At 47.0% G+C, this 24,776-nt stretch overlaps 1 protein-coding gene and 1 long non-coding RNA gene across 4 annotated transcripts in view; both read left to right on the forward strand.

The window, feature by feature from the left end:
- The window catches only part of KCNB1 (potassium voltage-gated channel subfamily B member 1), a 115,077-nt gene that overhangs the window by 79,460 nt on the left and 10,841 nt on the right, over window positions 1-24,776 (forward strand). The gene's annotated exons all lie outside the window — the stretch shown is intronic.
- Window positions 6,488-12,185, forward strand: LOC138121237 (uncharacterized). The gene is made up of 3 exons (XR_011156142.1): window positions 6,488-6,669; window positions 11,255-11,335; window positions 12,092-12,185. It is a non-coding gene; the product is annotated as an uncharacterized lncRNA (long non-coding RNA).

A 24,776-nucleotide genomic window follows, 5' to 3' on the forward strand; every position in this document is an offset into this window, starting at 1 on the left:
AAAGGGAACACCCAAATTACGGCCTGTATATCTTGAAGGTCTTGTGAGAACCCTCACCAGCAGCAACCACCAAGCACAGCAGTTAATTTCCTGCAGAGGAAAACAGATGTGGATCAGAAAGAGTAACTGTAAAGGACAATCACATGAACCAGGTGCGCTGTGAGATCTTCTGGAAAGTCCCTGTCCAGGTTCAGCCTGAGAGCAAGGGGCTCTGTTTTCAGCATCACAGTTAATACCTTTTCGTTTCTCTCAGTAATTCAAAAGCTTCTAGTGAGAAGCTCTGAAAGGACTAAAATAATACTTTAAAAGAGTTCTTCCTTTCTATCTTTTTGCCCTGCATTCAGTGAGAGGAGCTTCTTAACCCGCAGACCTCTCACGCTTCAAGGCACAGCAGCATGGGGGGATTTTCCTTTCACAAAGACAGCAGAGCGTGCAGGGCACAATGAACCTCTGGGAGGGTGCCCAACTGCCTGGCTGCCGTTCCCTGGGCTTCTGAGAGCCATCTCGTGATATGTTGGGAATGACAATGACATCCTGAGAGCTGCCAAAAACTCACAAGGAACAGCTGGTAAAAATGCTCAAACCTCCCAGTGCCCTTAATATGCCGTAAACAAATCTGCTTCACTGAAACCACACACAAGGTGCTTGGGAGCCTCGATTTATGGGCTTTCATCATTGTCATTGCCGTCCCAAGTGTCACAAACGTGGAGCATGTTAGGAGCTAAAACTGCTGCAAAGGAAATACTCCATCTTCTCAGGTTCTTGCTGATGTTTCAAAAAGACCAAGAGCTTTTCTGGAATCCTGTAAAGAAATATGTGTAATAAAGGCTTTTTTTCCTTGTTTTGGCCAGCCAGAGATGCAAGACAGCAAGCCATCAGCATCGTCACATCCTGTAGCTGCTGCTCTTGCAGAGGAATGGAATATTCACACCTTTTGGCTGGGGTTTTTATTGAGGTTTCATGTACCTACCTTCTGCCATCCATTCCATTTAAGTAATGATGACCAAAGCCCAGCTCACTTCTCAAAGATTTAACAGCTTGCTGGAAGTATTTGATTGTCTGAAAACAGAACTGAAGGATGCTGCAGCATGTTCCTCGCTCCCAGAGAAGCCCCTGAAGCCAGGATTGATGCTATCAATTACAGGATTAAAATCCCAGTGTGTCCCAGTGCAGAGGTGGCTGAATTCCAGTGGGGAGAAAGCAGTTCAAAGCCAAGGACACATGGCTTTGACAGCAGGATGGAAACTGGCTTAAAGCTGCTGTGAAATCATCATGACTTATTATTATGGGATCCTGACATCTTGCAGAGAAGCAGCACTGAATTATTTTGCACTGCTGGTTTTTGGAAGTCCACAAGCACCTGTCACAGGAGCCGCAGGAACAGAGGGCTCAGGGAAGGTTCTGCCTGTGGCTTGGCCTGGGGATTGCAGCTCAGGGTACAGGTCTGTGTGTGCAGGTGTGTTTGGGGAGTGTGTGACTGCACACAGGGTGATGTTTTCTTCTTACACCCATCCTCCTCATCTTCATGCAAATTTGATCTTTCATTCAGGGCGTTAAGGTCACCAGCAGAAACCTCTTGAAGTTGCATCCTTGTCCCTCTCACATTTCCATTCTCTAAATCCTTAATCACACATGGTGGGATTCTTGGGGCTGTCCTGTGCAGGGCCAGGAGCTGCACTTCAATGATCCTTGTGGGTGCCTTCCAACTCAGGATATTCTATGATTGCACCAGCTTTTTCTGCTCCTCACAGCCTCCCATGCCCCAGCACTAAAGCTCAGCAGCACTCAGATCATTTCCCTCACTGCAAGGTTTGTTCCAGCCTGTGAGAGCAGGGATTAGAGTTTGGACTGGCTCATCTAGTCACAAATATGTGCTCCAGCCCTCAGGGCATGGCTACAACCTCTATTCCTCCCTTTTTTCCTATGGGAAAGGACTGCCCTGGTGTAGGTGTCCATCTCCTGGAAGTTCCAGTGTCTGCCTTTTACGGTGATGTTTAGCTCTGCCCCAGCCCGGGATTTCTTTTGCTGCTTTAGGCTGATCTCAGGTCTGTGATCCCATTTCTCAGGCATTTAACTCTTTGCCTGTTAACACAGGAGGTACAGCCTGGTGCTGAGGTTTGTGCAAGGGCACTGAGGTGGGACAGGGCTGGGCTCAGGGCCCTGGGGGGAAGCTGAGTTGGATTTGGATTGAACTTCAACACCAGGTAGGTGCCAGGGGAGTCAGAGCCCAACTACCTTTGCAGAGCTGGCCCTCCACCGCCTCACTGCACCTCCTTAATTCAAGTGGTGACTCACAGCCTGGAACAATTAGGTAGATGTCATATGCAGCTAGTGAGTGGTATTTTTCAGTGTTCATTTTACTTATTGTATTATATTTTGATTTATAATTATATATACAGTGCATTCCTTTCCTGGGCTCCAGGCGTCCTTGCCAAAATTAAAAAGTACAGTTAGCAAAACTAAAGCCAGCAGAAGCTCAGAGCTCTCTGTCAGAAATAACCAGCCAGAGCAACTCTGTTTTTCCACCACTTCTTCATATATTGTCTGTTCTCCCTGCATTTCCTTCCCATGAACCTCTGGATGAGGAGAGCAGCCCTTTGACCAATCTCTTGGCCCCACAACAGTGATGCAGAGGGCAACAAAACAGCTCCAATTCATTTCTCAGATCCAGGAGCAGCATTTGTTAGTATTTTCAAGTATTCCAAATACTTCTAACTTTGTACTCCTGGAGCTTTTACTGCTAGGAGGAATTGTGTGTAATTATTAGGTGGGATTTGCAAGTGCTTGTGGGAGGGGATACAGTGAAGCATCACCTTGGTCTCTGGAAGCCCTTCTTGTTCAAGGAAATTCAGTTTGCCATGAGCAGGATTGGGGGGGGGGGCTAGGGTGGGATTTCTGGAAAGCTGAGGAGTAATGTATGCTCAAGGTTAATCACACTTGATTGTATGCAAAGAGCTGTTGCCTGCTACCATACGTGATCAGAACCTCTAGGGACAAATTTCTGCCACTGGATGTGCACAATGGGATCTTTAGGATCTAGGTTTGCGGAATGAGCAGGGATGAGATGGTGGAACAGGCGGGATGTGGCTGGGACTGGGTGTTTGCCAAAGCGCAGAGCGTGCTGTGCTGTCCTTGTAGTGCTCCTGAAGACAAAATCATGTGCTGGGGGAAGGTCCTATTGCTCCCACCTCTTCTCTGCTCATCCTCAACCTAAGTAGACCAGTAGAATTCCAAGGACTGGCATTACCTTGCCATGTAAAATACACTCTGAGAAAGTCGCTGGGTTTGGTTGTAGTTTGGGAATATTTGTACTCAGGCTGGCGGCTTCGGTGAGTCCGTGCGTGGGCCAGACAGCACCTGGCAAAGCTGAGAGCAGAGGGCTCGTCCCTCTTACTCTGAAGTTCATACTTCAGGCAGTTTCTCTTCTCGCCACTTACTGCTGGTTGTGGGAGGTCAGACTTGCCATGAGTTCATGTGCTCGGTCCTAGGGAGAGTTTTGCTTTCTCTGGGACAGATTTAGACTCCTATTTAATAAGCAAAATTATAGCTGCTGTTTTGGTGTGTTGATGAAGCTTCCAGATGGCTAATTGTGTGTCCTGAAGGAAAAAAGAAACTCAGCAGCTGATGTATCCAAATCCAACCGAGAACAATACCTCTGGCTCTGGGACCACCAGATTCCTCATTTTAAAAAATAGATGTTGCCTCTGTTGTGATATAATGGCTTAAGAATTTATCCATGTAAAAACTGAGACAGGAATATAAGAGGAATGTAAGAATTTCTGTGGCCCATGTGGGAGGGTGTTGTTTCTGCTTTGGTTAGTTCAGTGATCCCTGGACTCTCCAGAGGGCAGGCAGCTGCATTCCTGGTGCAGGTTGCTGGTCAGGTCGTGATCTACCTGCCCCACATGGTGAAAGGACAAGCAATCCAGTTATGATGGTTCAGGGAAACCAGGGAGACGTTCGTTGCAATGTTGCACTGCCCTTGCAGTTCCCAAGCTCTTCCCATCCCTTGCCTGCACACAAGGCAAAGGCAGCTCCACTGGGCACCAGCAGGGCCCAGCCCAAGCTCCTTTCCTGCCTGGAATGGTTGTGTCTCAAAGTCTGCTCTGCTGTTTTATACTGGTTTAACATGACTTTTAGGTACCCAGAGAATTAACAGTGTTGTCCAGTAAAGTTAACTTGTGAAACTGTTTTCTAGTTTTCTTTGTTCAAGGTTTTTCTGAGCAGACTGGACAATAAACTGACACAATTTTTACTAATAAGATAAAACATTTCTAATAACTCGATAAAAAGCCCCTTGCCAATAGTTATTTAAGGACCTCCTTGCTGAGACTTCAGTTACTCAGAAATTTGCATTATCTCAGTTCATATAAAGTTGAAACCCAGCATTGGCTTTGTTTACAGGATGGTTGGCTCTTGGTCACGGGTGATTTTGGAAAGGAGACAGAACATGGTGGGGAGGTTGCAGCTGCTTGAGAAGGTAGTGGCCACCTCATAGGAGTGAAGCAGCAAGGGATGCACTGGCTGGGAGCCCCACTTTCTCACAGCAGTAGGCTCCAGGGTGGAGGCAAAGGCCTGGCTCTGCAGTGCATTCACAGATGTGACTGAGCACCTGCACATTGGAGAGCTCCTGGCTGCAGCATCATGGAGAGAGGTGTCATGGACCCCACCCTTCACTGCATCTTCTGGTCTTTGGCTGAAAACAGTAATAATGGTGTTCTTCTCAGGCTCTGTGTGCTCAGGTTCTTGCCAGTCTGACTGCACTCACACCCCTCTGAGCACTGCCCTCTGCCCTAAATGGGATCCACGGGCTATTCCCACATACTGACCGCTGTCAGACCCACAGGGACCTACATGATGTGGCGCTACTTCATGGGGCTGAGGCTTCCATAATTACTGAGCTGGGAAGTTAATTAATTCCTTAATTATATTGAAACAGTGAGCAGACTTTTTATAACTTAACCATAACCTAAGGGTCCTTCCATCCTGTGTTCTTTCAGAAACTCTTACCCTGGTTCGGGCCAGTACAGAAAACCAGTGGATATTGTTAGGCTGTGTTGCCAGCCAATGCTTTTGCTGGCCCATGTGAACTGGGACAAGCTGTGCCCCTCACCCCACACTGTCCAGACTGTTCCCAGAGCATTTGCCCAACTTGGGTCTGTGCTTGCCACAGGCCCAGCCTGGCCCTGAGTAGCCAGCCAGCCTTCATCCAGCTATTCCACTGCTAGTGTCAGCATGAATAAACCATGTTTTTTTTAAGCTACCACAACTTTTGACAGCTACAGTGCTGTAAATAAAGCAGCTAACGCAGATCCTAATATTAATTCCCATGACCCAGTTGTGGTTCACTAGTAGTATCTGGGTTACCAGCCAGGCAAGACAAGAGCACAAATATTTAGCCTGTCTCAGTCTGTTACACCAAAAAAGCAAGTGTTTGAAGATATTAATTTCTAGAGCTAAATGTCAGAGGTGCCTTCCATTAGGAAAAGGCACAAGGAATCTCTGAAAAAGTCACAGAAGTCTGTGTTTAGTGGTGGTTAGCAGTTAAGCCATGCTGGCCATGCACAGGGTGATGCCAGCACCTCTTGCTGTGCTGCAAGTGTGCTGTGACATCCTCAGGTCGGGTCTGGTCCTGTCCAGGCCTGGGCATGCATCACACAGAGTGCCATAGCAGGGGAGACATGTGCTGTGTGCAGGATTGAGAGTTGTGTTGGAGTTTTCAAAGCAATGACATTAGTTAGCAATGTTAAGATTTTGGGATAATCACGCATTTAGCCTTTTCCAGCTGCAGCTTTTCTCCCCTTGGTCATCCCTTTGGTTGCTGCCCAGGAAAGCTCCTTGATATTCAGCTTTTTCTGGAGAAATTCAAAGACTGTCATGTGCGAAAAGGTGTTTGGGAGAAACATGGATGTTATGATCCAACCTCATGCAGCTGGAATGAAGCAGCTAGGCCATTCAAATCTGCCTTGACACCCGTGGCACAGCCTGAGGCAGCTGTTCAGGCACCAGGGCTACTGCACCCCAGCTGTCTTTCACTGGCTGTAGATGTAATATTGCTTCTTTACACACCCTCTCCAGAAAGGCTAGGCTAAGGGCCTCACTGAGCAGTACCAGGCTTCTTTATCCTCACAGCTGTGCAATAAAAATACAGAAGTGTGTGAGCAGTCTTCAGCCTTAGTGCAGCTATTTGCGAGCACAGAGTTCTTGTCATAGGTATGTGGGCATGGATTTGGGCTCTCAGTGATGAAGAATTAGTAGGACAGCTCTTCCTACAAAGAACTTGATTGCATTTACTTGAACCAGCTGATTGAAGACAGGGACCAGCCTTTGGGGAGGTGTGTGGCACAGGTGTTTGTGTTTTCTACGATAACGTGACCCTGTGGCTGCACAGAGGCAGAATTGAGCCGCTCGCAGCAGGCTTGGAGGCTTAATTAGGCTTCTAGTGTTCTGTAAAGTTCATTTCACTGCTCGGTGGAGGACAGTTTAGGATAAGCATAATAGGATTACTGCTGCTATATACAGCTGCCTAAGCCAGGAAGCCCTCGTAATGGGCCTTTACCCAGTAGGAAAATCTTTTCAGAGGATGCTTTTTATAACCCGCAGTTACGCACTCAGTGAATGCTGGGAAAAGGAATCCTGCCTTCTGCAGGTTTTCAGGAGCCAGCCCAGGTGAGCCTTTGGAACAGCACATGTTCCATCATGCCAGGGGGCTGGGGTGTGCCACTGACAGCGACAGTCAGTATTTGCTGTCCTGTGGAACATCTTTCCTTGCAAGCGCTTCCCCTGACATAATCCTGGGACTAAAGTCCGGGTGCGTTGGGCCAGGTGAACCCGAGGTCAGCAGGCAGCAGCGATGCTGGTTTATCCCCCCGGCCTTCTTGCAGGAATTCCAGGATGCAGCAGGTCCCAAGGCGAGAGCAGGGCTGTGTCCCGTGAACGGGCAGTTCATCAGCGCGTCTTGTGAGCAGCAGACAGGAGTCTTGGGCGCTGCCTACGAGAGCCAGAGCCCTGCCGGGTCCCTCGGAGCCGGGCTGAGCCTTGGTCACTAACGGGGAACAGCCACAAACCCTGGTGGCTGTCGGGGCACAGGGAGGAGCGAGCTGCACCACAAACAAGAGGGAGTTTGAAAAGCACCCAGTCCTGAGCTCTCTCTCAGGCTGTCCCAAGTGCTCCGTAAGGAATTTCTGCCTGGCAAGGCCACGCTGGGATCCGCTCCCGCTCTGAGCAAGGAGCTTCTTCCCACTGGCTCCAGTCACTACGGCATTTTCATGCTGTATTTAATCAATGCTGTATTTTTTTTAACACAGAGGTGATCTGTGCTTTTTTTTAGAGGAGGAGGCAGTTGGCAGAGCTGTCGGGAGCACCTTGGATAGCCGGGGACATCATGTGGCTGGGCTGGGAGCAGAGCCCCGGCACAGCCCCGAGCGCACGGGCCGGTGCCCACTGCTCTGCAGCCGCACCGATCTCTCAGGCTCCCCTGGCTCTGGAGGGCAGCACCCCTCTGGGATTCTTTTACATCCCCCGAGGAGCAGAGGCAGAGCTCAGCTCTCAGCAAATACTCCCACTGATGCTGCTCCCAACAAGGCTGCTTTTCTTATCTTTGCCTTTTCTCCAGCGGCAGTTAATTCACAGATAAAACAATCGGTGCTTATACACACACAGACGCATAGGAGCTAGTCTTAATCTTTCCAGATCCCTTAATATACCTTATGTATACAGTTTGGAACTTGTAGATTTAGCAAGATAGATTGATTTCATGCACTATCTCAATGGAAAATGACATTAGTAACTACGTTCTTATATTATTTTTTCCCGTGTCTGAGCTGCTTCAGAGCACTGACCTGTGGTCTGTCTGCCCAGGGCACAGCAGCACTGAGGGCAGACCAAGTCCCCTGACTGTGTCTGGTGCTATTGTCTGGATTATATAAAGCCTAAGATGTGGTACAGCCTTAGGAGAATTCAGCCAAATTACTGCAGATTGAGCATATGTTATAAGCAATCAGTTGGAATCAGTTGTAGTTATTTTTCACAACTCCCCCAAAATGGAGAAAATGGATGAGAATTGAGTGGGTCATGTGGATTGACAGGGGAAGCTGCTATGACAGTTTGAGACAGATGACTCAGGGTTTTTGCTTTACGGTTTTCTGCATTTCACCACCAGGAATTTCCAAGGGGTTCTCCTGTAGGAGCAGGCAGGCAAAAATACAGACTTGCCTCATTAGCCATCCCATAGTAAACCTTGCTCCTGTCCCTGAGTCCTCTCCTCCTCAGCATTCCTGCCCTCACCTTGAGGAGCTGGTGTTTTTTGGGAGCGCACAGTGCTCCCATCATGTTTGGGGGCCCGAGGAGCTGTCACTTGGCTCTCTTGCTGAGCAGTGCCCAGCCTGGTGGGGAGCAGATGTCTCATCCCAGCCTCAGTACCACCGTGCCCGTCGGCATCGCCGATGGTGTGACCTAGGAGCTTGTCTGCACACAGATGTCACAGCCAGAGGTGGGAGTTGGGGTTACCCTCTGCACGGAGGGATTTCACTTTGCAGAGCAGCTGAGTTTGCTTTCGGAGCTGCCTTGCAGGGAGTGGCCAGCACGAGCCCTGCGCTCCGGCAAACCAGGGCTGCTGCTCCCAGTGCCACACCGAGGTGCCACACCGAGATGTCTCAGGGTGTCCGGTTCCCCTTTCCTTGTGGGGTTCAGCGATGCTGGTTTATCTTGCAGAGCCCTGGCAAGGTTGTTGCATGAGACAGCCTCACCCCAGAGCTGCAGAGCCAGCTGTGTTTGGATACAGGCATTTACATCTCCAGTCACGATGCTGTGACTTTACTACCAAGCATAGCCTTCTATGTTTGTTGCCTTTGCCTTCAGAGGAAAAAATGTTTCCACTGCATAAATCAAGCTATGATCAACCCGGGCTATTGTTTTGTCTATGTTTTTATGTCCCTTTTAATATACATGTCAACTCTGCCATGTCCCATCTGTTAGAAAATGCCTGGATTTACACATTACCCCATTAGTCTTACTGCCTATCCAGCACTTTTTCCATTTTACAGTCTCATCACTCCTTTTACATCACTGATTAAATCATTTGCTTAGGTCATTAGCAATGAGGCTTAGTGTTTTTATACTCCTGGCTCCATAGGAGAGAGGGCTGAGAAAGGGGGAATAAGTCAACTTTTAAGCCTCAAGCTGGGAATGTCAGAATAGAGAACACAAGGAGCATATATTTTATGGTGGCACTGGCGCAAGCAACACAGCAGAGCAGTGGCTTTGTCTCAAGAAACATTGTGCAGAGCAGTTTCTGTGTTTATTTTTTGGAGCATCCTGAACTGGGAAAAGAAGAAGCCCAGAAAGCTCCCCCAGCAAGCAGACATACTTGGCTCTTCTGAAGCCGTTTCCTGTGAAAATGTGGTTCGGGCTCGTGCCCCGTGTGGGGGCACAGCTCCGGAGCAGGGGGTGCACAGGGAACCCGGGGCAGCCCCGCCGCTCAGAGCGCAGGCTTCCCGAGGTTTGATTGCACTGCTGCGGTGTCACCCGCCGGGGCTGCCGTAACCACAGCTCCAGCAGCTGCCTGTGCACGCTGGGATTTTTGTGGGGGTATAATTTAACCCAAAGCTTTTGCTTGCCATCACAGTATTTTACAGGATTACTTAAAAATATGTTTAAACTGTTTCAAATTACTGTTTCAGATTGTCCCTCCAAAATGCTTCCCTAACAACTAGGATCACCCTTTTAAATATAGGCATTGAAGCCTTGGCTGGTATGTTACCTGGGTACCTATTGGATAGGGGGTTTTCAGGGGACAGTTAAGGACCGCTCAGAGGCAAGAGACTGTAACAGCACCAACCTTTACTGGAACAGCAGGCAGCTAATAACCCCTTGAAGGCAATGGGAGGAGATCAGCTTGGCTCCCTGCCAGGCTGTTACCAGGTGAGTTCAGCACAGTTTGTTGAAGCCAGGTTGGTTCCTGGCCTGTGCTCAGGACAGCCACAGGTGCTGCTGGGTCTGCTGGCACCCAGTGCCCTGTGCAGGCAGCGCAGCAGGACCCCACGTGTGCAGAGCCAGGGACAGGGCAGAGTGACCCAGTGCACGCAGTGACCCCGATGGAGGAGTTCAACTTTCGCTGTATAACAAGGACTGGGGTCTTTCTGTGAAGCCCAGGTCTTGTGCCACAGACCCTTGTGAAGGCGGGAACAGGGCGGACCGTGGCCAGCTGGGATGTGCACGCTCGTGTGCAACCCTTTCACCTGGCCCCAGCATCGCACCCACGCAGGGCAGCCTTTGGCAGTATTTGGCCATAGGACTGCAGCTCAGCTCAGGAGCTCCATGAGGGAGCACAAGAGGTATAAAACCCCTGTGCCACAGGAGGGAAATCCCAGGGACACTGCACCTGCCTGTAGCAGGAGGAAGGGACTCACGCATTGAGCCACCACCACCTGGAGTCCATCCACTTGGTGCTGGTGCAGCCCTTCCTTGCCAGAAAAAGAACACTAACAGAGTTATTTTCTTCAGAATAATAAAACAGAGAAACAGTAACAAAGCCAAGAACATTGAGATGGCGACAGCAAGAGCCTGGCTTAAATACCCCAAAATAACATCTGCCAGAGCCTGATTTCAAAGCAGCAGCTGTTGCCTGGAATAAAACCACAAAACTTTGCAAATGGTATTAAGAGCGCTAATAGAAAAAGTAACTCTTTAATGAAAGCTTTCGGGTGCACAAATATGGCTCTGTGCATGTGTGATAAAGGATTTCTACAATTTTTATAAGGTTAATTAATTAGTATATCTAGCAGGTAAATCCAGTAGGAGACCAGTTGCCCCAGTAACCCACCCTTGGGTCAGCCCTTTGCAGTTGGTCCAGGGGTTTCTTTGCCTTATTTCTTGTTATGTCTCTTAAGTTCTGGTGGAAAACAAGATGTCCTTGTCAAAAATTCTCTTCTTAAGAATAAGACTAAACGGATCTTCAAGAAAGTGTTAATAAGGGTTATCTTATTGTGAGAAAAGGCAGGAAAAGTACTAGAAACCATACAATGGTAGATTAAAAATCTACAAGGCTACAAGTGTATAAAAAATCTTTAGGTATCACAGCCACTGCACTGCAAACAGAGAGACTTGGTGATAGTTTTTTCTTCAGAAGAATTTTTAACAATAACACATTTTTCCTTGAGAAACTGTCCAATTCCCTCCAAATTTCCCATTTCTTCTACTTCTTCCACCATCTTCACTTAAAAAGAAATTGGCTGCAATTTTTTTCTGCAAACAGCAGGTTTAGAAGAGGATACAAGATCCAAGTGGGATTCTGCTGAGCATCTAAACGTGGAGGGAAAAGTCTTGGAAGAGAAAGGTGAGGCCTGTAAGATGCTCTCCAGACCCCTTCTTCCAGGCTGCCTTTCACAGGGACTGAGCATGGTCCCACACTAGTTTCAAGCTCATTTCTTAGGGAATTATTTTTTGGTGCAGAGAGAGGAGGTTTTGCAGAAGGTGGCACTAAGAGGAGACCCCTTACATCCCAAATTCCAATCTTTGAAAATCCTCTGTTTAAGCTAGTTTGGCTCAGGCTGCAGCAGGAGCATGCCCAGTGCAAGGAGCAAGACTGACGGTCTCCCACTTGTGGGGGTGCAGTGGCACAGGGAGGGGGTCCCACATCCTGCACCCTCGTGCACATGGAGCCAAACCCGCCCGGCGTGGCCATCAGTCGCTGCTCTTGGCAGCTGGGGAGAGCAGCCTTTGCTGTCACTTTGACACAGCCACCCTGCTGTTTGTTGCTGTTTGTGTTAATAATATTTTGGCAATTTTCAAGAGTTGTTTTATTGGAGAGATTTGAAAGGTAAATTGTCAGGAACTCAGTGCTCTCCCATGGAGTACTGAAACAATCCAGGAGCATGGCTTTGCCACTAATTTTCTTCCTTTGTATCTTCATTATCTCTCCCTTTGGTAATTGGGATCTTTAGTAGCTTCATGGCTTAACTGGATTTTGGAGCAAAACCTAGAGGTGTAGAAGGGGATGGATTTGATTAAGACATCTTTAAACAGGACCCATCCCTCCCCCTCCTGCCCTGCTGACAGAGCATTTGTGGGTTTTTTATTTGTTTTCCAACAGTGTCACATCTAACACGTGGCAGCTTTAATACAGCCAAGTACCTCTTCACATCTCCAAGAGCACGGTGTCAGCCAGAATGGCCCAGTTTGTCTGATTTGACATCCAACTTGTCCAAAGCCAGTCAAGTTTAGCTGCTGGAGCAGCAGCTCCACGTCTGGCTTATTCACCCCAGGAAAGGACGGCCTGTGCCCAGCCTGCCGCCTGCCCAGGAAACAGTGTCTGCTCCTGGTAATGCCGATCTAAGGAACCCCTTCCTAAACAAATTCACCGACTGCTCAATAGTCTGATAGAGATGGTTTTGCCCAGAGGATAGCAGAAACCTCATGTCAAAGATTTGAATCTCATGAGACCCTGTAAAACAAGCTAATTCTCTAGAGTACTGCAGGGAACAGTACATAAGCAGCTTTTAGTTCAGACAAATGTCTTCTGTAAGGCATTTTTACCACTGCATTTTTGCCACCATCTTTTCTGTGGTTCCCCAGCCAGGCCAGATGAGGTTGGACAGCATGGCACAGAAGTTCAGGGTTCACTGCTCCCATCTTTTTTTTGTCTTGTGCTTTCAGTGGTGACTGCTGAAAGTTACAGTTTAGGAATTTCCATTCCAGGTGGAAATACTTCATGAACAGGCTGTAATTTTTATGTAAATTACACAACTGCATCTTGGAACCCTTGAATTTAAGCACAGGAAACGTTGGGGCCAGAGCACAATTGCTGCTCAGTTACAGAACTGAAGCAAGTTTTTGGTGTGTGCCACAGTCCCCAGCACCACACTGAGCAGGGGTGCCCCCAGGCACTGGTATTCTTTAAACCTGGCTGGGAAAGTTTGGGTTCCAGCTTATTTCCACTCACCACTGATATGATTAAATAATCTCTGCCCTCTGGATTTATTTTTTTTTTAAGTATATGCCTACAATGATCAAAGGATTGTTTCATGTGATGGGGTGAGCAAAAGAAGCTCTCAAGGTCAAATCTGAAACAGCCTAATGACTCTGGGACTTGGATCTGACCTCCACTAACAGCAATGAGCCAGGAGAAGATGAGCAGCTCAGGAGCTAGAAAATGAAGCTTTGAAGCCAATAATACCCTCCAGCAGTGAGCAATCAATTGCCAGAGAAATGAGAAAGAGAGAGAGTAAAAAAAAATCAGAGCCTTCAGCCCGGCTGCAGGAAAGGCAGGGCAATCATAAATAGAGAGCAGCACATTTTTTCCTTCCTCTTGCTTTCCCAGGGGAGAGTGGCCATGGGAACAGACACGCTTTGTGCCCCATGAAGGGGATGCAGGAGAGAGCAGATTGACACAACCTGCAGCAGGTTAGTTGGGACACATGACTCCAGTGTCACTGCCCTTAGGACTCTTTTTTCTTTCCAAGAAATAAAGAAAAACAATTAGCCAATATTAGCTGCTCTGATGAGTCTGGTTGTTGGGACCGCCTTGGGGATTGCCAGCTCATTCCATGTAACACATGGAGAGAGAGCCCTCAGCTGCCAGGGATGCTCATTCACATCTGTGCCAGATTGCAACCATTGAAAGGTTATTCCTAGATCTCTTGGTAATTCTTATAAACTTATTTCCCTGGCATGCTGAGTGGTTTTTCCCTTATCATTTTGCCTTCTTTAAGCAACTCCCAGTTTAGACTGGACTCGTTTTCCCCACTCAGCAGTAGGTTTCTCCCTGTGCTGGGCTCACCCTGTGTCTCATTTCCAAACCTGCTGAGCAGCTTCCCATCAGGCCAGGTCCAGCAAGTGGCACCAGGTGACTGTCACAAGTACTATCAGTGAGAGGTGCTGGATACTGCATGCATTGAAAAGCCATGTTTTAATGCCTGCAATGGAGCTGGGATCTTTTGCAAATCCTGCTCTGTTGGGGATTTTGCCATTTTATGCTGCACTCAGGATGAGGCCAAATGGCAGCGGAGAAATAGGTGCCTGTTTCTGCAAACATGTGGAACATCAGGAGCCCCTGGGAGCGCTGCTTCCAGCAGGGGGGCTGTGAGGTGACTCCCCCAGCTCAGCAATCAGCACTTCGCAGTAGCGAGAGCCATTCCCCTGCCATGTTCCAGACCCAGTTCATGTCTGGGCCCCCCTGTGGGCAAGCAGGCATCCGTGGGAAGGGCTCAGCTGCCCTCGGGAAGGTGGGTCTCACCAATTTGCCTTGATGCCAGAGCAGAGAGCTGAAGCATCTGCCAGAGCTCATTTGGGATAATGCAGCCTGATGGGAGACAGAGCTTTACGCAGCAGCTGAAGGAACGCGGGGAGGCTGAGCCAGACCTTGGGCTGCAGGGCAGGGTCTCTCCCGGGTCACGGCCTCTGCGCCCACAGCTCCTGCAGGTGGATGGGACAGCTCTGCAGTGACTGGGACTTGGACACGTCCCAGCCTGGGGGTGTTCAAGGGAACGAGGTATTTTCTGCTGGCCAAGCAGAGCCTGAATTGAAACGTCCAGACCATGCTTGAGCTGCTTCCCTGCAGTGACCTGGAACCACAGCAGGATGAGTCAGGCAGAGCCCTGCTCTGAGAGGAAAATGAGTCCAGGTGAGGAGTGTCCAGCTGAACTGCAATGACATTTCAGGCCAGAAACACAAACCAGAAGTGACCTGGCCCCAGGCCACACGCTGTGTGTATTTTGCAAACCCCAAAGCTGTTGCACTCACAGTGTGCTCGATGTGTGAGGTAACAGGACCATGTGCCTGACAGAAGATCCCGAGTTTCCCAGGACATCAAAACTGCACGTTTCACTGGAATGACAGCTTCTGTCTTTGCCAAACAAAACTCAGGCTCTTTAATGTGCTTTTCCCCCAGCATGCCATGTTAGTGTGTGTTTGTTTGGCCAACAGTTACTAGGACAGTTGGTAGGATTTTTAAAAAGGGGGTACTGGGTACTATTATTCATGGATGGAGGTGGGGGTGAGAAAGAAAAACAGTGCTAATGTAGCCAACAAGTTCAAGTAAGGTTCAACTTTGCTATTCCAAAATCTGCTGCTATGATAATGAGACAGTCCAATCAGCTCAAATTAAGGACTCAGGAAGGCTCAGCCCTTCAGAGAAGTACGTTCATGACAAGATTAATTTCTGCCACCCAGTGTATAGTGTGGCACCATCCTATATTAACACAGAAACCCCAAATTAAAAAAAAAAGGTAAGTGAAAAATGCACTAAAACACAGTGAGGTGTATCATTTCCCTTAATCTTCAGTGCTGCTCTTCACTATTCTCCACTTGGATTAAAATAGGATGTACCACCTGGCACTGTTCAGCTGCCATTTACAGGAAACCTTTCTCTTCCCCTCGCCTCTCTTCAATAAACCTTCACTGGAAGGCAGCACACCTTCATTTTCCAAACAATTTCAGGTGACTTTTATTAGGGGTAAGTGCAAAATATCACTAAAAATCAAACAGCAGACCCCCTCCAAGAAACAAAACAAACCCCAGCTCTGCTCCCTATCGAAATGGCCAGTGGGGCTTTGTGTTTCTTTTTCTTCTGTAAATGCACTTTTCAGGGGAATGAGAGCAGGAAGGGGCTGCTCTGCATGAGGCAGGTGCCGCTGCTGCCCAGGCTGTGCGGTGCCTGTTGGGAGCACGCTGGGATGCAGGGATATAGGAAAGGCTGTGGTGAGGGCTGGAAAGGCTATGGGAAAGCCAAGGGCTGTCCAAGCAGGTGTTTATCCCTTCTGCTTTGGAAAGGTTTGTTTTCTGGCCATGTCCAGAAGTTAGCAAGCATGGAGTGAATATTCGCAGACTGCCAGCAATCACTTCAAATTCGAGCATTTTCTGAGCTCAAATTGAGTTTAAAAAAACCTCAAAACCAACACAACAATAAACAAACAAACAGAAAAAGAGAAAAAAAGAATGAAAAAGAAAAGGCACCCAACAAAGAACCAAGTACACATCGTCACAGTTCTGTTTCATCCTCTGTATTTATAGCTGGAATACATCAAAACTTTCATAGTGAGGCAAGATCAAACTCTCTTATTGAACTGCTGATGTAGAGCTGCCTTTTCTTTTATGTTCACACAGATTTGCTGTCCACTGGCTCTACTTACTGCTTGCTATGGCCCCATGCTAATATGAATGATTAGAGGCCAAGGATTAGCTTTTAGCTGCTTTTCTAAACAGTTTGTATACAGTTATTGCTATTTATTAAATATGTGACATCTAATCCAGTGTTTAGTGCTTATAAAGGGAAGAACCATCTGTGCTTGAGATTAAAACCCTTCATTCACTTTGTGCCAAAGCTGTCAGCAAGGGTTCCATGCTCTGTAGAGGAAAGCCTTGGGAACCCTGGCTTGGGAAGGTGGATTCATGTGTGGATGTGTCCCTGCATCAAAGTCCTCTGTCTGACACAGGGTCTGCCTGCCAGACAGGAGGACGGGTGTGGGCATGATGGAGAGCAGAGAAGCTGACAGGGAAGCAAAAGATTTTAGCAGAATAAAGAACTAAGAACTGAGTGCTTGGAGTGATCCTGCAAGTCTGTTTCCTACCACCTGCAGGAGCTTCATAAGTATCTTTTGAAAAAAAGAAGAATGTTAGTATTCAATTTCTTTGCAGGGTACTTGAAATGAATAAACAATTAACAGCTGTAATCCCTTGTGAGCCCGAGGTTTTCCCATCAGTGCAAGAGATGCCACCAAAGCTCCTCTTACATCAGGCTGTGAGTGTCCAGGCAAACCCTGGTCAGAGGCTGCACCCCAAGGAGAGCTTATGAGGCAGCAGAAATGTCTCAGCCTAAATTTTATGCCCTTATTCCAGGCATCAGTTAAAAAAAAAAATGCCCTCTGAAACCCAATGGAGAAGCCCCCACGAGCTGCAGCAGGAGCCCAAGGGCAGCAGCAGCCCCAGGGAGGTGAAGTCAGCCCTCGGGAACAGCCTGGGGACAGCTGGACACCCAGCTAACAGGACCATGCTGGTATCAGGCACATTAAACGGGCAGAGGGTATTGCCCCTGCCTTTCTGTCTGTAGGGATTTACTGTTCTTGCAGGCTTCCCTGCCTCTTCAAAACGTCATTAGTGTGGCTGATGCTGGTAGATGGATTTGCTACTTTTCCTAACGCATTTCTGGAAGAAATGTTAAACAGGTCATTGTTTTTTTGCAGACAAAACATCACTTGAGCTCTGTTCTAATTTCCTCTCTATGTGGCAACTCAGGATGGTATCAATGACTTGGTAAATCTCCCTGCAGCAAGACTAATTATGCCTTTTGGTGAGAAAGCAGCAGTAGAACTGGTTTAGTCTTCCAAAAAATTCTACACTATAATACGCAGGACTAATGTGCCTCAGATTTGAAAAGAATTAATATCAATTATTCTCATGCATATTCATGAGAAGAAGACTGGTTTAGCAATCAAGCTAATAGTTTTTGCTTAATTACATTTAGTTGATTTCATGCTATCTTGGCACATTCCTGATTGAATTTAACCATTAAAAAAAAAACCTCCCACAACTACTCCTGCAAACACCAACACTTTGAGCTCAGCATCCCCTATAAATAGTGTCTGAGGCTGAGCAGACTGCTTTGCATGGTGGGAGTCGATCACGAGCATCGTCTCTCCCTCGTGCAGGGTAAAATCCCGTAGGCATCTTGAAGAGCTGTTCCCAAGCACTCACCAGTGCTGAGGTGGAAGGCAGTCTTTTTTTTGCTTTATTTTTTTTGCTTTTTCTGAGTCCAAACCTCTGTCTGCTTGAATGCAAGACAGACAGTGGGAATGGGAGATGCAGCCGAGAGGGGAGCCGCACTCTAGGGGGGAGGGTTTTGGCCAGGCAGGGGTCTGGAGCCTGGCCCCAGTAACAGCTGCTGCCTCGCTGCCGTGCGGAGACCCAGAGCAGGTGGGATGTTCTGTGCCTGGGAGAGTCACCGTCCGGGTCTGTGTCTTTAGTTGTCTTACATGGAAGGGCCAGGCTGAGCAGTACCACACTGCCATCCCAACCTCGGTGCTTAAGAGCAGAATTTTGCATGGCACAAAGTGTGGGAATGTGTAAGCAAGATGAAGACAGGAGAGTCAGCAAGAGGATGGGAAAGAGGGTTGATGGTAGCGGCACTCTCTGGGGAGATCCCAGCTCAGGCTCGAGGATGGAAGCAAGGTTTGTCTGTGTGGATGTGCAGGGAGGACACACAGGTGGTTTGGGTCTGTCCAGGGCTGTCAGAGCTGGGTGTCTCCCAGTAGTGCTGCTTGCTGGGATTGCATCATCCCGGGCACAAGGCAAGGCCAGGAGAAAAACGGGAAACTTCAGCTTCCATGTGCCATTCATTTGTTTTCTTTTTTGATTTCCTCCATGCTAGCAGCAGCAGAAATAGGACAGATGCTTCCCTCTCATCCTCTCCTGAGAACTGTCACTGCACTGATGTCTAAAGGCAGTGTATGTCTTTCAAGTTTGCCTTTTCAGTATTTTCATTCATCTATCATTTTCTTCTCCAGCGCACCATTTGCATCTGGGCTTTGCTCTGAAAGAAGACTGACACCATTTATCATTTAATGGGGTTTGATAGCTCTCTGACAACTAAACATGTTCTTAAGAGTATTAAAGAGTTTACAGCCAGCTATGCCCGAAGGCGACTTTCTGCCCACTATAGCTTAGTCAGCAGCAGTTGTAGCTGCAGCTCTCTGGGTGCCTGTAGGCAAACGAAGCATTGACATAGAATCAGCAGAAGTATTGTATCCTCTTTTAAACTAAATAGACTTTCTTAACAGATAAACTTACTACAGCTATAATTGAAATCAAATAATTAACCATTATTCAAACTTGGCTTTTCCAGGCAAATGTCAAAATTAAGATCTCTCATGTTTCCAAAGCAAAATATAAGTGGCTTTATCTTGATTTTGTTTCTATTAAAGTTATCCTGTGCAACAGTGCTTGCAGAGGAGTGTAGGAGTTTGCCTTCTTACAGACTGTGCGGGCACCACAGGGAGGTGAGCTGGTGCGTGCAGGGGCCTCTCCAGAGCACAGAGTTCCTGGAGCAGAGGGTTCCCAAGGACCCTGTTGGGGCAGCACCCAGAAGTGACATATAAAGTGCCAGGTCAGGGAGAAGCAGAGGTTTATGCTCCACAGGAATCAGTGGGACTTAAGGGTTTTGGAGATTCAAGGACTTACGTTGCATCTTAACATCCTTCCACGTAAAAAAAAAGCGGATTAAAGGTTCTCTGTACTTCCCTTGCAGCCATATCCCCCACTTTGGCCTCAACTTGCCATGATGCAAGAAGTGTTACCTTTCATTATGGCCTCACCATATTCTACAAAAAACATCCTGCAAGCCCAGTGGTCATAATCTTGACATCAGAAGTGACTGTGTTCTGCAAACTCTTTCAGTTTATGAATAAATAGGCATTTTTTAGTGAAGAGATGTTTCCTAAAACAAGCCCCTGTCAATAAATACCACAGACATGTATAGCTGCTGTGAGCAGGAGATGTTATTCCTGTGCAGAATCAAGTGGGGAGGAGATTAAGGAACTCTCCATCTGTTTCTGCACTGTGCAGCACGTGGGGTATCGCTCAAAATACACTGTGCTCTCTGTTTCTCAGAGCCTGGGGAGACAGAGGCTGGCATAGGCGTGGCAGGATGGAGCTGGACAGTCTGACTCAAAGTGTATTGTAGCTTGGGAAAGCAGAGGGGCTGCAGGAAAAAACCCTTAGTAAATGGAGCATATGAATGAAACCTGGTCCTGATGCCAGATTTATTCTGCAGGCCTTGATGAAGCTAAAAAAGCACATTAGACAAAACCATTATTGAACTTCTTGATTACATAACAATTTCCTCATCGTATTTCCAAGAATATCAAATCTATATTCAAACACCCTCCTACTCTCTCCCACACACCACCCCTTCTCCTTGCTATATCAGCTTCATTACTGAGTATGAAGACAGAAAAAGTATAGGGCACGTTGCCACGAGCAGAGAGATCTCGGATGCTTACCCTGAGATTTTAGAGCCATCTATGGGATTGGGACAGCCAGTTCTCATAAATTTTAATGGCCTTGAAAGTCTCCTGTCTTATGCCTTTATCTCAGTTAGGGTCTTTAGCAGTGTAAAGAAAATAACCAAGCAATAAGTATCACCAAACCGCAATGCTGGGTTAGTCCTTGCTACATAAAATTCACCCCTCTCTGTGCCACTGTGGGGTGAACTCACAAACTGCTGCTGCCGAAGAGAGAGATGAGAAACTTCTGAGTAGGCAGGAGCCCTCTTCCCCCAGGGATGAGCACAGACCTTGCCATCACAAAGGATGAATCTCTGGGGCCAGTCTCACCCAGCAAGCAGGATCAGGCCCTGGGCAGGTGGTTATTTCCTGAAAGGTGCCAGGTAGAGGTGGCCTGCCTAGTTTTGGGGGGGATTTTGGAGGAGGTACTGATTAAAGGCTGGCAAGCATGGCACATCCATCTTGCCTCAGGAAACAGCAGTTGCACAAACTGGCTACACTTGCTCCCAAAATCAGCTTGCTTGTCTCATTTGCATGTGTAATAACCAGCATGTATGTACAATCATTCTAATCACTTTGAGGCAACTGCTTTAAATTCATCCAAAACCCTGCCCTGCCTATCCTTGGGTTATTTAGCTTCCACAAAGGAACCATAGCAGCAATCCAGAGATTCACTCCACAAAAATCTTTGTGAAACAGCTGATTTAGTGGAAAAGTTTTTTCCTGAAATCCTGCCCATACATACTGACACTTGCGCCACAAGCCAGGGCCATCATTTGGAGCCCTTCCAGTACATTCTGCAAGTAACCTCGTAAAGCATCTGAGGGGATTTTCACACTTTGTGATGTATTGCTACAGGTGAAATGCAGGAGTAAATACAGAAGGAAGGAGGAAGGGGGCTGCAGAGCTTCTCTCGTGCAAGCTGTCTGAAAGTTGGTCTGAAAGTTGTGCAGGGAAAAACCAGTCTTAAACACTGTCAGCTTTATGAGCAGCTCAAGGAGTGTCTGCATTGCTCTGCTGAGGATGCCTGCCCAGTACAACCTGGTCTGTCAGGGCTCCTGTCTTCAGCTCCCATGGAGCCAACGTGAGAACAGTGGAGAACAGTTGTCATAGCTATGGCTCCACAATACAAGGACTCCTGCGCCTGCCTGTGTCACAAATGTGTCCTCACGTCACTCATTTTAGCTATTTATGACTCCAGATGTTTTCCTGTGCTTCCGAATTTTAGGCTGCAAGCTTCTCCAGTTTTATTTAGGCATTTTATAGGACCTACGCAAACATGGGCATCCAAGTCAGAAGCTCTGAATGCTCCTGCAGGGATGCTGGAGGTGCCTTCCCCGATCCCAATAACCAGCCCACATATGCCAGATAGGCCAGCAGCCAGACCTGCAGCTTGCTCTACAAGCGGGAACATGGACATTTCAGGAGCACTCACAAAATCTAATAGGCCCCTGATGCTGAACTTTCCCTTCCCTGTTCCTTCTGCCAGTCCAAGTCTGAGCTCTAGGGGCATTTCTGTCCCTGAGCCTGTTCAACCTCAGCTCTTTGATTGCCCATCCAAAGTTCTCAAGAGCACAAGGCCATGTTTCATGCCTTTTAAGGAATCATAGAGATTAGTGCCACAGGAGGAGGCTCTCTCCCATGCTTCCTTCCATTTCATGCAGCTGTGAGAAGCTGGAGAAGCAGCGAGATTTGGGGTCGGTGCTCTGGAACAGGGACTGCAGGTGCTTTTTTCCAGTGACTGGAAAAAGGATTTCCAGTTTTGTAAGAGCTGGAACCTCACGCACTGCAGAGGGATTGTTTCTGCTCAAGTCCAAATTGGTCCCATTGGCTTTTTTTTTAAAGAGAAGTGAACCTGGAAGAGTAAAGGGAGGAGGAAAGGAATGGAATGAAAAGGCTGTCTGTGATGCAGAGCATCCCTAGAGGCCTCCCTGGGAGTGTAAACGTCTTCCCTTCAGCTTTCTGTCTCTCTACTGACAGTGGAAAATACAAGAGCTGCCAAGCGAGAGGTTCAGTACAGCCAAGATGGGAAACCTTATTAGAGAGACAGATGGTGATTTCTATAATCTGAAATCCCAGACTGTAAATACTTTGGGACAGAGCCCTGTGCAACTGAACAGTGCTAATGCCTGACAGCAGCAGCTGGATCCAGTTTTCTGTGCACAAACTGCTCTTTGGGTGGCTTTTAGTGGATGGTGGATGCTACCAGGACAAGGTATCTCTTACAGAAGGAGAAGGATCTTCTAAACCCAGCTGGAGACATTCCATCTCAGTTTTATGTACTTTCCAGTTAAAAAGTGCCTTGAATACCTGAGGACAACTCACATTTAGAAGTTTTTCTTAGCCTGAGAAGATTCCCAAAGATATGGTTGCAGTAGATGAGTAAGGGGGGAAATCTGTATCTTGGGAGCACAAGTGACATCTTGCTGCAACTTGTGGGAGAAATGATAAATGTCTGTCTCTGTTTATTGCTTAGCTTCATGGCTAAGTCTCCTAAACCAAAATCAAATCTTACCCTTAGAGCTCCCAGTTTATTTATTTATATTCATCTGGCATTGCCTTGATCTTCAAAGCAGGAAGGTATATCAAAGGAAACAGAAGGTTTGACACCAATTACTGCTGCTAGGTGCCATTCACTGAATAAAGATGGAGTGTTAATATTCACTCTGAAAGTGAAGGAGATAAAACCCAACAGGTACATACATCTAAGCCTACAAATAAGCCCTTCTGTGTATAGTGGGCAGAGATAAAGCCAAGCAAAACTAATTGAAATTACCATTGCAAACATCACAAACACCTTCAGAAATGGTGGGTTGCAAGCAAAGAAATGACAGCAAAACCACCAGAAGAGCCTTCTAGGAAAGCAGATCAGGCTCTCTGCTTCTCAGGGGTAGTGTCTGGTCTCCCAGAGATGGTCTTTTGAAACAAGCTGCCACGCAGAAGTAATTAACGTCTAAATTTCCCCACACTTCACCATGAGGCACTTGACTTATATTTTATTCTCTTGAGTTTGAAGATTCAAGCCTTTTCCCTGTGTCCCTCTCTGCTCCTCTTCATCCCATGGTTCTTCCTACATTTTTGCATCACTCAGGTCTTTCCCAGAGCTTCTTTGGCTCATTGACCTGAGAAGCCTCTCAATGCGGCAAACCCCCATTGCACAAGTTCTTACGGGATTGTTTGTATTTCAGCAGCAAACTCAGGGAAGAAGAAGATAGCAAGGAGGCAGAAGGTTCATGGGAGGGCGCACGGCAGAGCAAATAACAAACCTTTTACTCAGCCTGTTTAAAAAGGAAAAGGAGTCTTCACAGCATTTTTCCTTAGAACAACAATTTAGTAACTGCAAGTGAGGCTATTCTAAAATTCCTGTGCTAGAGCATTGCATAGGAGGCTATTTACACCAAGCACCACTTCCACTAATCCAATTTACACAATGAAAACAGCGTTTGGTGGAGTTCATTTCTGTTTCTAGTAAAATCTCATTCTTCAGATTAAATTACTAGTTCTGCAGTGTCATGTGCAAATCACACACAGTGCATTTTAGTGAGTTAAAAGGTAAACATATATATATGTAAATGTTATAAAATTGATTTGGAAGGGATTTTCTTAACAGCAAGTGGATTTTAAAACACGTGTTGAAATCAGAGTTTGAAAAATTGAAACTCTTGCCTTACATTTGGGGAGGTTTAAGGTATATGGGCTTTTCTCCTAAAACCATAGTCTAAGTTTACTATATGAACTTAATTCAAGTGAAGCTTCCAGCCTTGCCTTTCAGCTATGGAGCAGAGGTGAGGTCCTTCTTGAGAAGACCACAGTGTTGGACTTGCATGTTTCTCCTACAAGAGTTGTTCCACTGCATCAACTGTCTGTTTGGGGATAAATGTTCAGAAGTCTGGTATTTCCTGACTGTTGGGATGTCAGTGCTGCGTTTGGCTGAAAATAGATCCATCAAGAATTTCTTTCTCCAGTGCCTCAGGTGGTAACTGGATATTCTGGTGGTGTAAAGCTGGCTGAGAAAGGTCACTGTGAGGAAACCTAAATTCTAATTATATTGTCAAGGAAGGAGTGCATCAGATTTGCAATTTGGGATGCAGAACTTTTGTCATACATTTTATAATTCATTGCACAATGTTGTGTATCTAGTCGTCAGGCACATACATTGCAATCGCTTTCAGGCTGCTTTTCTATCAAGCAGGAGAAAAGTGAATGTGAGAGACTGGCTTACACTGAAGTGAAGACTAAATGTTAGCCACATGTGTATGTGTGTTTTGAAATTATTATTGTATTTTGGCAGTTACCTAAGAAACTAGATATAATCCCACCAATTAATAAACTAGAAAAATAATTCACTGGTAGAAAAAAATAGTCTTCAAATTGTTGGTCAGCTCCAAAACCTCCCTACAATGGCTTTAAAAAGAGATGTAATTAGGGAAAACTGGAACATATAGCATTAATGTCTATATAAAACAGGCACAAAAGGACAGCTTGTCTATGCCATTGTAAAGCTCCAAACACTAATGCAGCACTGCACACTGCAGAGTTGGTTGCCCAGACTCTGATCAGATTTACATGGGGTTTAGAGAGGCTGCTCACTGCAGAGCACTGTTTCCTCCTCTCATTGCACTCTTCAGCTGGTTTCTGACAATGTGTGAGGTCTCCAGTGGCTGGGCCTGCCCTACCTTGGCTGTCTCAGTGTTGTCCAATTTGGTTTGCTCAGACACTTGCTCTCTCCTCCAGAAAACTCAAAATGGCTTAGAAAGCTTGGTGAAGTTTTCATGTTTTTCA

The sequence above is a fragment of the Aphelocoma coerulescens genome, chromosome 20 (genome assembly GCF_041296385.1).
Source record: "Aphelocoma coerulescens isolate FSJ_1873_10779 chromosome 20, UR_Acoe_1.0, whole genome shotgun sequence".
Taxonomy (NCBI): domain Eukaryota; kingdom Metazoa; phylum Chordata; class Aves; order Passeriformes; family Corvidae; genus Aphelocoma; species Aphelocoma coerulescens.